This window comes from Mustela lutreola, chromosome X, assembly GCF_030435805.1.
Source record: "Mustela lutreola isolate mMusLut2 chromosome X, mMusLut2.pri, whole genome shotgun sequence".
Taxonomy (NCBI): Eukaryota; Metazoa; Chordata; class Mammalia; order Carnivora; family Mustelidae; genus Mustela; species Mustela lutreola.
The window spans coordinates 37,233,249-37,249,496 of record NC_081308.1 but is presented as its reverse complement, the minus strand read 5'-3'; positions in this window follow the sequence as shown (position 1 = coordinate 37,249,496).

Sequence of the window (16,248 nt, the reverse complement as noted above, 5' to 3'; positions counted from 1 at the left end):
TTTGAAAACAAAAGCCAGGAAGGGAGGCAGAAAACAAAAGCCAGGAAGGGGGGCAGAGCACAGTGGGGTACTTAGCCCTGTGACATAAATCTCTCCAAGACAGGGGAAATGATCTGGCTAGCAAGTCTTCTTGGAATCCAAGAGGCAAAAATATAGAGAGGACAAAGCACGCTTTACTATCTCAATGGATTTTCCAACCACGCTTTCTAAAGGAAAGAGAACCAGATGTGATTGTCCCCTTCCACACTTCATGACCACCCCAATCTGAAATCTAGTTGTCCATACACCATAACCACCTTTTCACTCAAAGATGCTTCAGAATGAAACAATATCTGACCCTCTTCACTTCTGCATCCCACAGCCAGGATGTAAAGGATGGATTCGTGGCTGCAGGACACACCAACTGAAGACAGCCCAAACTTCAGTAGAAATGTCAAGTAGCTCTTGACTTCTGGAAATATCCTGACAACTGATTCTTAGGGTTCTACTGAAAAGATCTTAGTGTTGGGGAGCGTATGGGTGGCTCAGCCAGTTGAGTGTCTGCCTTCGGCTCAGGTCATGATCCTGGGGTCCTGGGATTGAGTCCCACATCGGGCTCCGTGCTCAGAGGGGAGCTGCTTCTCCCTCTGCCAGCCCCTCCCCTTGCTTGTGCTCTCTCTCTCACTTGCTCGCTCGCTCTCCCTCAAATAACTAAATAAAATCTTTAAAAAAGGAAAAGATCTTGCTCTGAATGCTGAGAAACACTGAGCTGGCTCCCGAGGTACCCATCACTCCTATAGTTTCAGCTGTAAGCAGCTGTTGGAAAGCCCTAAACACAAAGCACAGAGTAAAAATCCAACGTTTCCCATCCAAATAAGTAGAGTCACATTTCTGACTGTCGCCACATCACATGGAAGTGATGGGATGAATTTCCATCAGATTTGGAAGATCTGTTTTGGATGGCGTGATAAAATTTCTACTGAGTAGTAAGGGGGAAATACATATTGAGTTGCCCATCAGAGCTCCTTCTCCATGAGAGAAGCAGTCAGTCTCTAGAGAAGGCAAAACCGAGGTGCAACAAGATACCTAAGGGCCTTTCGATGAGAAGAGAGATGCACAAAAAAGACAGATTTCAACTCAGAGTCCTTAATTGGGTTCTGTGATCTACAAGCATTGATTTGCAATTGGGAGGTTCCTACCTCGGACAACTCCAAGAAATTGCTCCATGATGAGCTGCAGCAGGGATTAATCTATTTATTTCAAGATGGCTAGTGATTCTCCTGAGAAATGCTGGGAGGTGGGCTTGTTCATATGACCCAGGAAGACTGTAGACAAACAGTAAAAGATGGCATTGCAAATGACCAAGAAAAGGGAAAAAAAAAGGCAGCTAACCTATATCAAAGTATTTTCTTTAATTTACTCTGGTTCTCAGCCATGTACCATTCTAATATTTATCATTACAGATCATCTAACTACTTTATCAATATTAGAATAAAAGCTCTCACTTCTTTCTGACCTCATCTTACACACACACACACACACACACACACGTACACACACATACACACACAGTTGTCTGACAGATATTATAGTAGCTTCTCTCAGCTCTTCGTCAGGCATGGGTTGTTTGAGATATATCTGTGGACTTCTCCTCATAATTCCGTGAGTTTGAATAATAGTAATAATAATAATAGTATCCCAATATTATTATAACACCACTCCAATAACACCAATTCAAATCTAGCCCCTCATTCTGACTGGCCCCTCCCCCAGAGATAGAGTAGGCATTTCCACTTGTACCCTAAACCCCTCTTTCCGTTTCTCTTACCCCACCTCAGCCTTCCCTAACCACTGCCCACAAAGGCTAATTTTACTTCCAGCTTTGGTGCTTGAATAAGCCAAACTTTCCAAATCAAAGAGGGGGAAGTATGAGAGAGGGGAACAAATAATGGGCAAACTCTAGCAGTTTTCCACTGCTGAGCTGCCAGGAAAAGAGTTTTATTACAATGACATGAATATTAGAAAGAAATGCGTTGTTTAAATTGTTCCCCTCTAGGCAGGTAAAAGCCCAATGAAATCACTAGCCTACTATTAAGACAAGTGAGTATGAAATTAGGTAGGTTCCAAATGCAAAGAGGCATGTTCTATACAGAGTGTCTTCCTTTCCCCTTCTGAAGCTCACACCCACTCAGAGTCATGGGGTGCCTAGTGCCATCTCCTTCCTGTTTACAATCCACTTGTACTCATTCCCATTGGTAAAGAGCTCTGGAAGCCAGCACGGAGTAGGAGCTAGAAGACGCAAACTCCTGAAATGAGGTCAGTGAGCATGTTAGACCGAATAATTTGGATTATAAATCAGCTTTGTCATTGTAAGCGTAGTGTTTCAACGAACAGATCAAACTCCGGATCTTAACAAGTGACAAAGAACAAAAAGGAACAAGAACCACCTTGATAGCAGCTATAAGATTTCACCTTCCCAGAGATAAAGACTCTCCAGGTACTCAAGGAAACAATGGGGAGCTTGCAGGCTTGAAAAGGAGCACCACCCGGCAACAGGACTGACCTGTCTGCCCCTGAACCAGCTATCACTAGCGAAGTCTCTAGAACACTAATGAAGTTGCTAGAAGCACAGCCTCCACATCCCTCCAATTCGGATCAGGGTGTTGCTAGAAAAATTAGCCAGAACTCTTCCCATGACAAGCTCCGGTTCCAAGTGGGCACTCAAGGAACATCGAATGAATGAACACGTGAGTGAATGTGCGTTCACGTGCATCCAAAGCACCCACGTGGGCTACAAAATAAAACACACTCACCACCTGTCTTACCAAACTAGAGTTCTGAGCGAATAAAATGGCTCCTTGAAAAGAAGCACAGTGCAGACCATGGCAGGAAATTACCCAGAAGCCAAAACCCCAACTCAGAGACCCAGTGCAGTGTGACTCCCTGGGGAAAGAGTCTGGTTCCCTGGCACTGACGGCCACACCAGCTGGAACCTGGCGCCATTCTTCTGCCTTCTAAACGGAAGCCAGCCAGACTGAGTGGCAGAGCTGGACCTCTCACTCTCCCTTCACATCTGTGGCTCCTTCTGCCCCCATGACCCGGCTGATCAGGAACGCTTCCCAGCTGGCACCCTGTTGTGGCTCTGCCGTGCCCTGTACCCTCCCCAGGGTAAGCACATCCACCGGGCAGGGTTGGACAAAGGCGGCATGGCCGGGCTTCAGGGAAAAAAAAAGTCTGTGTAAACGTCTAATCTGCCCCGTCTGGCCATAAAGCTGAACAGCACCAGCCTGAACTTACCACCATGATTTTACATAAATGACTTTCAGGCTAGCTACAAAACCCCATGTGAGTCTCAACAGTAAAGGGCCTCTGGGTAATTCACCAGCTGGCTAGCTGATTTTAGCACAGTTAGTAAAACACTGCATTAACATTTAGCTTTTGTGTGTAGAGCAAGCTGTGCAGTAAATTTTTCTAAATGTTACCGAAATATATTACCTGCAAACTACAGGCTAAGCTGAGGCCGAAACAGGAAAAGTCTCTGTTCTCAGAAAGCCCACATTCTAGAAGACGCATTTGGAGGGTGCATGTGCCTGGCACACGGGCGATAGTTCTTGGTGATGGGTGGGAGGCCTGCCTGAGGTGAGGGTCCAACCCTGCCACAGGGCGCTGGCTCATGTGATCCATCCCCCTAGTAGGGACTGCATGCTTGCTGCTTGCCCTAGATCGAATGTTTGTGTCCCCAGAAAATTCATCTGTTGAAAAGCTAATACCTGAGGAGACGGTCTGAGGAGGTCGGGCCTCCGGAAGGTGATTAGGTCATGAGGGTGGAGGCTCCCTGGATGGGATTAGTGCCCCCATGAAGAGATGCCACAGGGCTCCCTGGCCCCGCCCACCATGTGAGGACCCAGCAAGAAGGTGCCATCTCTGAGGAAGCGTGCTCTCACCAGACACCAAATCTGCCAGAGCCTTGATCTTGGACTTGCAGCCTCCAGCACTGTGGGAAATAAACCCTGGCTGTTTATAAGACACCAAGCCTAGGGTATTTCTGGTACAGTCACCCAAACAGACTAAGACACTGCGCAAAAAGCCCTTTATGGGAGCTGGGTCACTGGAGGACCATGAAGACCAAGCTTAAAATGTGAAGGAGGACATTTTTTGTCTGAAACGGCCCTCAGGACACTGAAGTTGTATGAGCTTCTGTCGGTCCCACCCATGGCTTCTCCACAAGTCGCAGACTGCCATCCATGCCAAGAACTCTTGCTGCAAACATCTGCGACTCTGCCTGGGGCTTTTTCTGGCTCAGAGAACATGTTTCCCCTGAGCTCTGGTAGGCTGGAAATGCTGGGCAGTTAGCGTCCCCCGAGGCAACCCTCAACTAATAGCAGATTGGAATTGAGGGCGGGGCAAACAGCTCCACTGCCTTTGCACCTCAAGTAGGATCAAACTACGGCATATGCCCCCCCACCACACACACACAGGTGGCACCGTCTCTCAGAGTTCCAGGTACCCATGTAGGAAGTGGCTTGGAGGAGCACATGTTATGTCTGTCTTCCCCTCCCAGTTCCGTCTTCCACTCCCCCATGGTGCTCCCTGGGCTTCCGACCTCAACAGCCTCCCAGAGTTGCCTTCCTGAGGACCTCATCCTAAGACAGACCCTTTCTTCTCTCTTGGGAATCTCTCTTACCCTCTTGACACAAATCGTTTCAGAACCCCACCCACGCGCAAAATCTTTTGATAGTGTCTTCAGATTCCCCACTTAAAATGAATTGTTGGGATACTTAACTTGTTAATTTCCTTTTGAGAAAAAGCACCCAACTTAGTCAAGGCATGGTGTCGATGAGTCAGGGGAACTGCCCTGACTGGACCAGAATGCCGGCCTCAGCATCGGGGACGCCTTCTGATGCCAGGGAATTCCCACCAGAGAGAAACTTGTAACCACAGGCAGGAATGCGCAATTACCCTTGGGTGGATTATCTCGCTGGTGGACCAGCAGTAGTAAAATGTACACCCAAGCCAGGTTTTCCTCCCACCTTCACCCTCTACCTGGTGACTTCCCCAAACGTGGGCTGATAGATATTCGGGAAATGCAAAGCCAGTTTAAGATAAATGTGATGAGGAGATAAAGAAATTCATGTGCATGCTAAAGCCCCAGAGAAAGGATTTCTGATTATTTGGAGTCTTTTAAATTATTCAGGCTCATAGGTCTCCTCCATTTGCATGGTGGTTCAGGAAGTAATTCTAGATGAAAACAGCTCTGCCAAGAGACATGCACCTGTGGGAAGGGCTGACCACTTTGCAGAGGCTTTCCCACCCAAGCCTGACTGCAAATATGCAGCTAGATAAATTTAGAAACCACAGCATACACAAAAGAAATAGCATATATTCTGTGCCGTCCCACTAGCATGCTGGCTTGCTGGTTTGACCATTCGACAAATACTTCTCAAGTGTCTACTGTGTGCTAGATGTGGGACGTGCCAGATAAAAGATTACCTAACCTCAACGGAACTTTGTTTTAATAAATTTTGCCCTTCATCTTTAAGACTCCATTCTGTTTTCTGCTTCTGATTTTTAAAGCCAATCTTTCATATATACTATATATATAATACATTTATATATTTTATATATATATTCTTATAGGTCTCATATATAGTATATACTTTAAATTTTACATATTATATATTATATTATACATATAATATGTCATATAATATATATTATATAATATATGATTATATAGTATATAGTATACAATACACATGATACATATGTGTGCTGTGATACATATGATATATAATACATGTTATATATATGTTTTATAATTACATATTATAGAATGTTATAAATATAATTAGAATACATATTCTGATTATATTATATATTTATATATTCATAAGATGTAACATTATTTTGGAACTTCAACTTAGAAATGAGAAAGACCTTTGATCAAGACCTGGCTTTGCCATTTACTTAGCATGTGACTACAGCTAGTCTTACTAGCCATAATTATTCTTAGCCTCAGTTTTACCATCTTTAAAGTGCACAGTTATAACAAGAACTAATCAGAGTGATGTTTGGAAGTAAAATAGTAAATATAGGGGCGCCTGGGTGGCTCAGTCATTAAGCATCTGCTTTTAGCTCAGGTCATGATCCCAGGGTCCTGGGATGGAGCCCCACATCGGGCTCCCTGCTGGACGGGAAGCCTGCTTCTCCCTCTCCCACTTCCTGCTTGTGTTCCCTCTCTCACTGTGTCTCTCTATATCAAATAAATAAATAAAATCTTTCAAAAAAATAAAATAATAAATATAAAGGCTTAAGCAGGTGTCATAAATTGTAAGGGTTGCATTATTTTCCTATTCCTTCTAGACTCTACTTGCCTTCTTTGGCTTGTGGCCCCATGATGCCAAGCTCTGTCTCTGGCATACCTCCTTCTGTGACTCTTGTCCTTCTACCCCCTCTTATATGGTCTCTTATGTGATTACATTGGGCTCATCTGGATAATTCAGGGTGATCTCCCATCTCATAAAATCCTTAATTGAATCATACATACAATCTCATCTCCCAGGAAAGGTAACACTCACAGGTTATGGGGATGAGGATGTGGACATCTTTGGGGAGCCATTATTCTATATTCCACAGTGCTACTTAGTTTGTTTTTTGAAATACTAGCCTTGATGCCTAGAGACTTGTTAACAGCTTTGTACATTTTCTAACCTAAGGCTTAACAACCTATGACAAGTGTGGCAAAGATGGCATGACAATTGTTGGTGGCTGCATGCCCCCCCATCCACCTGCTGCCAAGCCCCAGATGATGACCAGGGGTCACCTTGCATTCAGGGTGTTTCCTACCCTGTGCACAGCACACCCACCACAAGGAGTCAGAAGGCCCTTCTAGCATCACACATTAACATGTGCTTTCAAATGTCTTGGATTGTGATGATCATCTCATTACTCTTACTGATGATGTTGAAACGAAAACACACCTAACCAACTGGTAGAGAAGGAAAAGCCAGAAATAGATGAGCTACTGTCTCTGGGTGTTGCACAAAAAGTTAACTTAAACTTTACATAGGTCTGATACCCTAATAAGAAATGTCATGAACATAATACAGGAGGTGATAAGAACATGGCTTCTTAAAAAACTGAAGCACCATAGGTTTGCAGATACCACCAAGGCCCTCTCAGCACCAGAGAAGTATGTTCGAGACAGTCAGCCTAAAAGATGAGTTATGGGCCAGTTTTCCTCTTAAGCCAGAAGGTGATATTTTTCTGAAGTGCACTAGCTCCTGGTTACATTGGTATTTCCCATTCCCCTGCCTACTGTGGTCCTTCACCTGGATATCCAATAAGCTTCTTAAGCTGGCCATGACCCAAAAATGCATTCCAGAGTCCAACACCCACTTAAAACCTCTTTCTTCCTAGTCTACTTCCCACTCACCCACAACCCTGTTCTTCCAAAGGTCGAGGTCAAGACCTAGGTGTTGTCTTTGATTCAACTCACTCACATACACACCCCACATTTAATTGAATCTGCAAAATCCTGCTGGTTCTCTTTTTTAAAAAATGGAGATTCAGCTACTTCTCCACACTTCCACTGCTACCACTCTGGTCCAAGCCACCATCACCTCTCTCCAGAAATACTCAAATAGCCTCCTAGGCCGCCTCCCTGCCGCCATTCACACCTCCACTCAGTGCATTCCCCAAGCAGACTGTATGACATTTTACAAACACAAATCAGCTCATATTAACCCTCTTTTCAAAGTCCTCCAACTCCAAGGGCTGCCCACCTCACTCAGAGGAAAAGCCCAAGTCCCCCCCTTTCAAGATCTTACATGACCGGCTCCTAATATCCTCCCCAACTACTCCCTCCTCTGCTTACTCTGCCTCAGCCACATTGACTGGCCTCCTCGCTATTCCTCAAACGTACCAGGCATTGTCCCAGCCTTTGAAAATGCTTTTCCCCTTGCACAGAAAGCTCTTCTTCAGATAGCCACATAGCTCAGTCACTCAACTCCCTTCCATGGCTCTGCCCCAAATCACCTAATCATTAGGCCTTCCCTGACCACTCTATAGCAGCCCTTCTCCATGCCCCATAACCAGTTTTATTTTTCTCTGTAGTACTCATCACCTTCCAACATAGTATGTGTTTGTGTTGACAATTATCTGTCCCCCAACTTGAATGTAAGCTGCATAAGGGCAGACGTTTTTTTCTTCTCTGTCCATTTCTTTTTTTTTTTTTTTTGACTTAAGAGAGAGAGAGAGAGAGCTAGAGAGAGAGGGGAAGAGTTGGAGAGAGGCAGAGGCAGAGGGAGAAACAGACTCTCTGTTGAGCAGGGATCCCAGTTCCCTGGGATCATGACCCAAGCCAAAGGCAGATGTTCAACCAACTGAGCCACCCAGGCGCCCCTTCTCTGTTCATTTCTGAGCAGAGCAGCAGCTAAAGGAGTATCTGGCATGAGGTACGTTCCCAATAAGTCAAGAATTGTGTTAACTGATTCAAAGAATGAACAGATGAGTCTGGGATGATGACATTTAATACAGCAAAAAAAAAAAAAAATGTGCATGTTTTAGGGATGAGGAGCATGTCTCAGAATTTACTTGATCTTGAAATACAATTTAAAGTATAATATGCAAACTGGGTCATCATTTGGGGTTAATTTATTTGCTTGCCTGAGAATTTCAATCATGAACTTTTAAGAAGCAAAATATAATGGCTTTAGGCAAGATCATGCTCACAGAGGACAAGTTTAAATATAGGTCCCAACCCCGTCTTAGGCTGCTCTGTTCTAGAGAAGGAGAAGATGATAGGAAGTACCCTTAAAGGTGTCCTCTCTCCTTTGGCCTATCCAAATGCCCACATTCATTCTCTCATTGCCTGGATAAAACAAGGAACACTTCTTAATAAACTAAGCATTCTCCTGAGAGACAGTGAGGTCTACAAAAAAATATATAGTGTGTCAGATGGTGACCAAAGTTAAGGATGGTAAAAAAAAAAAAAAAATGGTGACCAGTGTGAAGGAGATAGAATGTAGGGAAGCCGGCCATGAGGGGGAAGGCATTTCTAGACAGAGGGGACCAGAAGTTCAAAAGCGGGCTGTTGGGATCGTGCTTAGCAAGTGAGTGAGGGGGTTAATTAGGAGGAGGATGACATCAGAAGGGTCTCAGAGGACTGGGACATGGAGGGCCTAGTAAGGATGAGGTGTTTATGCTGTGCGACATAGGAAGTTTAGAAGAGTTTTGTCCCATAGAGTGACATGCTCCAATTCACATCTTAGCAATGTTACCAATGCCCACACTTGGTCATTCTGTTAGGATTTTCTTCAAAAGGTGCATTTGTTCAGAGTTTAAGTTCCTTGGGAGCAGAGAATGCATCTCTTTTCTTCCTGCACCCTGAAGTCTCAGCCTCTTCCACACCCACTTGGTTCTCAACAGATGTTTATTGGTTCCCTCACTGCAATCACTTGGGTGGGGTCACACAGTATTAACTAATCAACTAAGATGAACAGGTCCAATCAGGCATACCGTTGGCATAGCTCCAGTGTTCACGCCTTGGCTCCAATGGGAAATTCTCCTTGGGCATAATGTCATCCAAGCCCCCTTTTCATAATATGACAACTTTTTCAGCCCACCAAACATAGGAATTCTTGACACCAATAACGTCATACTTAAGGGATGTTAGATCTGTGACCCACCATCCATCCCAAACACAGTCTGTACGGGTCTATCGTTAAAGTAGGGAAAGTAGAAGAGGCTGACAGCAGAGGAATTATTCAATGTTACCAAGTAAATCGCTAAAAGGAATTTGCTGTCTCTCTGCCTCATTGAATCGTTTTGATTCCAGATCTTCCATAACCTTAACATCAAAGAAACTAGAACATTAACTTGACATTCAATCCAATACAGCATTACATCTCATAAGACAATCCATTACCTATGTCCCTTTTATCTGTACTGGAACTTGCATATGAAGCCCCTTTGCAACTCAAATTGCTTTCTGATGAAGAAAGAAACTCCCTGAAGCTAAGGAGAAGGTGAACTGTTGATGGAACAAAAGCTCACCAACATTAGAGCTATTAAAAATCTCTTAGGTCACTGTGCCCACGGTTGGCATTTTTCCTCCACCACCCACTTTCCCCATCCAGAGCTGGAGGAGATCAGGGCAATCTTAGCAAATAAACACGGACAACAATTACACTGTGTTCTGGGCTGGAGTGTTCTACCTGATTTTTATGTGACCATGTCGGTCTCAATTGGAAGGAAAGAAAAGGACAAAGTGGAAGCAGTGAGCTCACATCCTTCTAAAGCAGTGAGTGTTTCTCAAACTCTAGTGGGTGGGGGGGGCGGGGAGGGGGAAGGCTTGGTCATCTGCACTTCTCTTCTCGTAAGTTCCTGGGGATGCTGCTGCAGTTGGACCGCGCTTGAAGAACCCCTGGCGTAAAGATAGAAACTCTAAAATACCTAGCTGTGCTTTAAAATACCTAGCCGTTTGGACATGAGAGCTAGCTGGATGAGAAACAGAGCCATAAATGCAGAGAACAAACTGGCAGCATCCAGGGTGGGGGGTGTCAGGTAAAATGAGTGGAGAGGAGTGGGAGGTCCAGGCTTCCAGTTATGGAATGAATTGGTCATGCAGTTGAAAGGCACAGCACAGGGAATGCAGTCAATGATCTCGTAATGGGGTTGTATGGCGAAAAAAAAAAAAAAATCTGGTTGGACAAGAATCTGTATAAGCCCTAATATATGTGTGCATATTTTAATATATATCCTGAAGGATCCACCCCAGAAGAACCTAGAATTGTCACATCTCTCTTCTTCAACCTCCTTTATGTGTTCACATCTCCTTAACGTGTCTGTCTTGTTCTATACTGTTTTCTCATCATCCAATACACACAAGAGTTTGCCCCATTGTGGGTACCCTTGGCCAGAGTGGCCTGGGCCAGAAAAAGAAGGCAAAGCCCTCTGAAGACTGACATTTCCTGATCACCATTTTGTTAGGACTTGCCCGGCTGGAGGCAAGAAAAGACTTTTGTTTCCAACTATTTTATTAAATCAATGTCTGAGCACTTGTTGATACAATGTTATGATCAAAGGCTGAAACCCGCTCCCCCATCTTCTAAATTCCCCAAACACCCTTAAGAAAACATCTTAAAAACATGTATCTGTTGAAATGGATTCAGCATCATCCCTGGCCTCCTCCCAAACCCTCAAGAGAACATTCCAGAATGCACAAAGAGGGCAATTGTCCAGACTTTGGGTATTTTCCTCCACACACGCACCTGGGAAATACCCCTGGTATCCATTCCTTTTCAGGCTCTGTGGCTGTTTCCTTTTATCCCAAGGTACCTGCGGGCCTGGCACACACACTCTGCTTTTATTCCCTGCTCCAGTGTGAGTGAGCAGATTTATATGCCAGCCGCATCATCGCCACAGTGTCAGGGCTGCACAGGAAAGAGAAGGCATGAATCCGATGTGTGTTCCCAGAGAGAGACCTTCAGCTCGTTAAAATTAACAGATTATTTGCGAGACTTCAATGTGGTCAGCTGCCAAAAACAAGTTAACAGGAAAAATGCAATACTGATTTGAAGTAGAGGAAAAAAATCCCCCTACTCCGAGGTATAGCTGCTCTTTGTATGGCCTTTGTTAGGCTTTATGTTGTCTTAAGGGAAAGTGCAGGTTGCAAATGAATTCTTCCAGGCTGGGAAAAACTGGTGGGGGAGCAGCACTGAACAGCAGGTGTAAACAAACAGTATAGAGGCCAGGATTTTGCATCTTTGTCTAAAACTGAGATGCTTAGAGACTGGGGGGCTATTGGGAGATCTCACTCACTTTGCCAATTGAGGTTCTGAAAAAAAAAAAGGGCTGAGCAGGAGGGTTTCCAAATGTCACAGGAAGGCCTCATTTTACTTGCTTTGAAACTGGAGAAGGAAAAACTGCAAAATCAAGACAAACATCTGATGGGGGAAGACGAGCATTCAGTATGTGATGTCCCAAAGGGACCGCGGAGAATTAGAAATGCTATCTCCTCTGCAATCAGATGGGCCAGGGAGGGGTTGGATGAACATGATCATCCCCGTTCACAATGAACTCTTAAGGGACTACAACCCTTTTCAGAGGCCAGCACTGAGAAGGGGCTCCCAGGAGAGGCTTGGGGAAAGCTAATTCCAAGAGTGAGTTCAAACCATTGAGATCAGAATGCTTGTCTAACCCTGTTTTTAAAGAGACCACACATGCTGGGTCTAAGGGAGAGGGTTGATTTGCCCATAGCCACAGATCTTAGCAGTAGCTAAGACCCCAGACCTAACCTAGAGCAGGGTAGTGGGCAGTCTGCACGCCCAGGGGCCAAATGGAAGGACAAAACATCCAATCCACCCTGGGAATCCTGCTTTGAAGGAGAAACCAGCTCTGAAACAGATAAGCTCTTGTCATCCAGGAGATCTGTTCTGCAGCCCTGTCTGTCCCCAAATGAACCAAGGGCAGTGGCCTGGGCCTAAAGCGTTGGTGACCTCCAGTCTCTAGATGGCTTGAAACTGTGTCAGGCTTCCAGTATCTGCTAGAAAGACACAAGATGAAGAGCAATGCGGCAGATGGAAGGGAAATTCGATTTTGATATGGGAGTGCTGGGTGCTAGTTCTGGACCTGCCTAAACATATGTGACCCTGGATAGGTTATTTCAGCCTCTTCCAAAATGAAGGTGACTAATGACCATTAAGGTTGCTTTCATCCCTAACGTATTATTGTTTTGGAAAGGGAAAATGTGAAAACATAACCTTCTTTAGAAGGGATTGGACGAACTGGAGATACGGAGCACATCGATGAGGTTTTGGGGTTTTGAGGGGCAGGTTTTAATTGTTTGCTTTTGTTTGTTTGTTTTTGCATATCAGCGAGTTTAGGATACAGAAGAGCCATTCCTTCGTTTTACACACAGTGTTAGTTTCTACAATCAGCATAAGGCAAAAATGCCATATTGTGAAAATAACCCTTGAAAAGCACTTTAGGAGTGCCCAGGTCGGTTAAGTGTCTGCCTTCAGCTCCTATCAGGACCCTGGGGTCCTGGGATTGATCTCCGAATCAGGCTACCTGCTCAGTGGGGAATCTGCTTCTCCCTCTGCCTCTGCCTCTCCCCCGGCTCTCTTATGCTCTCTCTCTCTTTCAAAGGAATAAATAAAAAATCTTTTTTTGAAAAAAAAAAGCACTTTAAACTGTCCACAAGGAACAGTATAGGTGACTTTTTATTATACACTGCAACCCCACATAGTAACATAAATTTCTCTATGTATATATACACAGTGGTGGAGGATAGTTAATAAGGAGTAGATGTACAATCAAATTTTAAGTATTTTAAATTCTGTAAGATAAACAGACTGCCTAACATGGAAGAATGCAGCAATGCATTCAGTTGAACTCACACAAGTTAAATGCCTGTGGATCTGGTTTATTAAACAGGCTGAACCTGACTGAGTATAAACAGGAACAGGAAACGGCTGGATTTTTCTTCATTACTGCCTTCAGCCTTGTTACATCAAACCAGTTTCCCTGCCTCTTGAAAACATCTTAGATAAATCTCCTGCCTTGTAGACTATTTAAGAAAAAGACCTATTTTGGTATTTAAAATCCCAATCTAGGCCAAAAATTCATCTCATATCCAATCCAGAGCTTCTCTCCCTTTAATCTGGCTCAGGCCTGACCAACCAGGCTCAGAGAACCAAATACTGGGTAAGAAGTCACAACAGTTCTTTCCAGTCTTTTTTGCCCAGCCACTTGGCTAAGCTGAAACTACATTTCCCAGAATTCCCTTTCACATAGGGGTCTGGGTAAGGGTGGAGTGCAAGAGAAATTTCCGAAACAGGAAGATGAAAGGGCCGCCATTCTTTTCCTCCGAAGGTGGGAGTAGGGGACCAGATACTACAGCAACTCACATGTATTGCGAGCTCACCTTGTTGGTGTGGACAGCACTCAGGTCAGAAGCTCCTCCAGTCTGCACTGGATCTCCTTCTTCTGCTTCCCAAGGGCCAGGGTCAGGCATGGCAGTTCTGAGGACAACCGTGCAGCTTCTCCCACAGGCCATCCCTGCCACTGAGTTCCAGTTTGTCCTTGTGTGCTCCATTTCATCCTCTCTCTTTCTCACTTTACACCCAGTTTCCCTTCCTGACTAGCTGGCCTGGCTGATCTCTGGAGTCCTTGGCTCCAATCCAGACATAAAGCCAACATCTTGCATAGATTTCTCCATCGGCTTCCATAGAAACCAAGTTCTAATCCCTACAATAAATCTATATGCTATTATTTGTAGTAATTCTACTTCTCTCATTGAACCCAGCTGGTATGCTCCCACTTCTTGCACACTTCTGCTTGCTTCTCTGGGATAGAGAGGAGATTATAGGAAAGAGGAAATGTCTCACGTCCATGGTGCTATTTTAGCTTGCCTCTGTCATGGTAGCCGCCAAAATGCAAGCCATCTATGGGCTGCAGATGCTTGGGGAGTGGGACCTTTGGACCTCTTGATAGTCACCAGGGACCTCCGGATGACAGTCTTCAGGCTCTGGTGACACACGCTCTGGCTGATCAGTTCAGACCCCCTCAGCTTTTCCACCTAAAAGAAATCCTGAAATCTCTTACTTCTGGAATCCCTTTGCCCCAACAAGTTACCCTCTTGGGCAGGGTTGCTGAAAGACAACTCCAGCTACCTTGCCTACCATCCTATTGGCCCCCAGGAACTGCATCCTGGCCTGCTAAATGGTGGACATACAGCCTTCCTGCTCCCCCTACACTTGGACTGCTCTTGTGGCAGCTCCTGCCAGCCTGTCCCTTCAGACTTCTCCAGGTGAGAAGCAGGCATCAGTCTCTTTGATTCTAAGCACCCCTAAATTCCAAGGGAGGCACTTAAATTTCTCCCAAGAGCTGCATCACAGTACTCTGCTCGATCCTAAGGAAACCCTAGGAGGGCTGAAGAAAAGCCAAGCACTTGCTGTTCTCTTAAATCCCCTTCTTGAATTTCTAGTCTCATCTTAAGTATGCTGCTTGGGGTTATAGTCTCTGGATGGCTTTCATTAAACTTTAATGACTTTTGTGTATGTTCTTTGGAACATGGGAGTTTTTATCACCTATTATACTAGGCTTTGGATCTCTGGTTCTACTGAATCCTTTATACCATCCCTTCAAAACTCGGCTTTGAGCGAAACCATCCTTAAAATTAATAAGAATAGTTTATCCATGGTACAAATTTAGGACTCCTAAGAAGGTCTGTCTGCCCAAATATTCTCCCACCTTTCCTTCTTTCCTTCTATGATACCTTGGACTCCGTCATTAGAGATCCATTCTACCTGATTTGACAGATTAGAATACAGTACAAGCTAAAAAAAATGCTTATTTAATTAACAATTATTTAAGAACACAATAATCCTATTTTTGAGAATACAATACTTGGATGCCTTTTGAAACCTAACATTTATCATTTATCCTTCTTCACCTCAATATTTACTCCCCAAAATTATTTAATTACCTGGTGATATTTGAACTAAGGCACTAAATTTTTTTTTTAAAAAAAACAGGTTTACTGGGGGTCTCCAGCTGAGTTCATGGGAAATTCATTTCTTGAGGGAGCTCTGTTTCTCTTAGCTACAGAAACCAGAGAAAGTTCAAGGTGTTGAACTAGATTTAGGCAGATAGTATTATTCTTTCACTAATTATTTCTGCTACTGATATGGAGGGAGGGAGAATTATATAAAGATAACATGGCCCAGAGTAGTGGTTCTCAAACTTGAGTGAGCATCAGAATCACCTGGAAGATTGTTGAAAACATAGATCCTGGGGCCCCACACCCAAAGATATCAGTTCAATAGATCAGGATACTTTGAGAAACTGAGCTGGGGCTTACAAAGATAGGCCTGTATGTCTGTCCCCACCTGACCGCCACCCCCCACACACAGGTTCATGCACGTGCACACTCATGTGCATGTGCACACACACACACACACACACACACACACTATTCAGGCATTTGTTGAGCTTCCTGTTTAACACCACTGGGTCCTTTTTGAGTGTATATGAACTCCCAAAAATTCAGTCCTGACAAGTTTCTTGACTTCACCCCCATTTGTCTGACCCAAACCATTCAATGGCACCCTCCAGGAAGAGTCTGTGGATTTGGCTGTCCAGGACAGACTCCCATTAACCACATTTGCCAGCAAGACTAATAGCAAAATAGGAATGCCTGGTTACTGATTTACAAAGAAGCATCTGTCCACAGGTGGGGCTGGATGCTTGCACTATTGTACC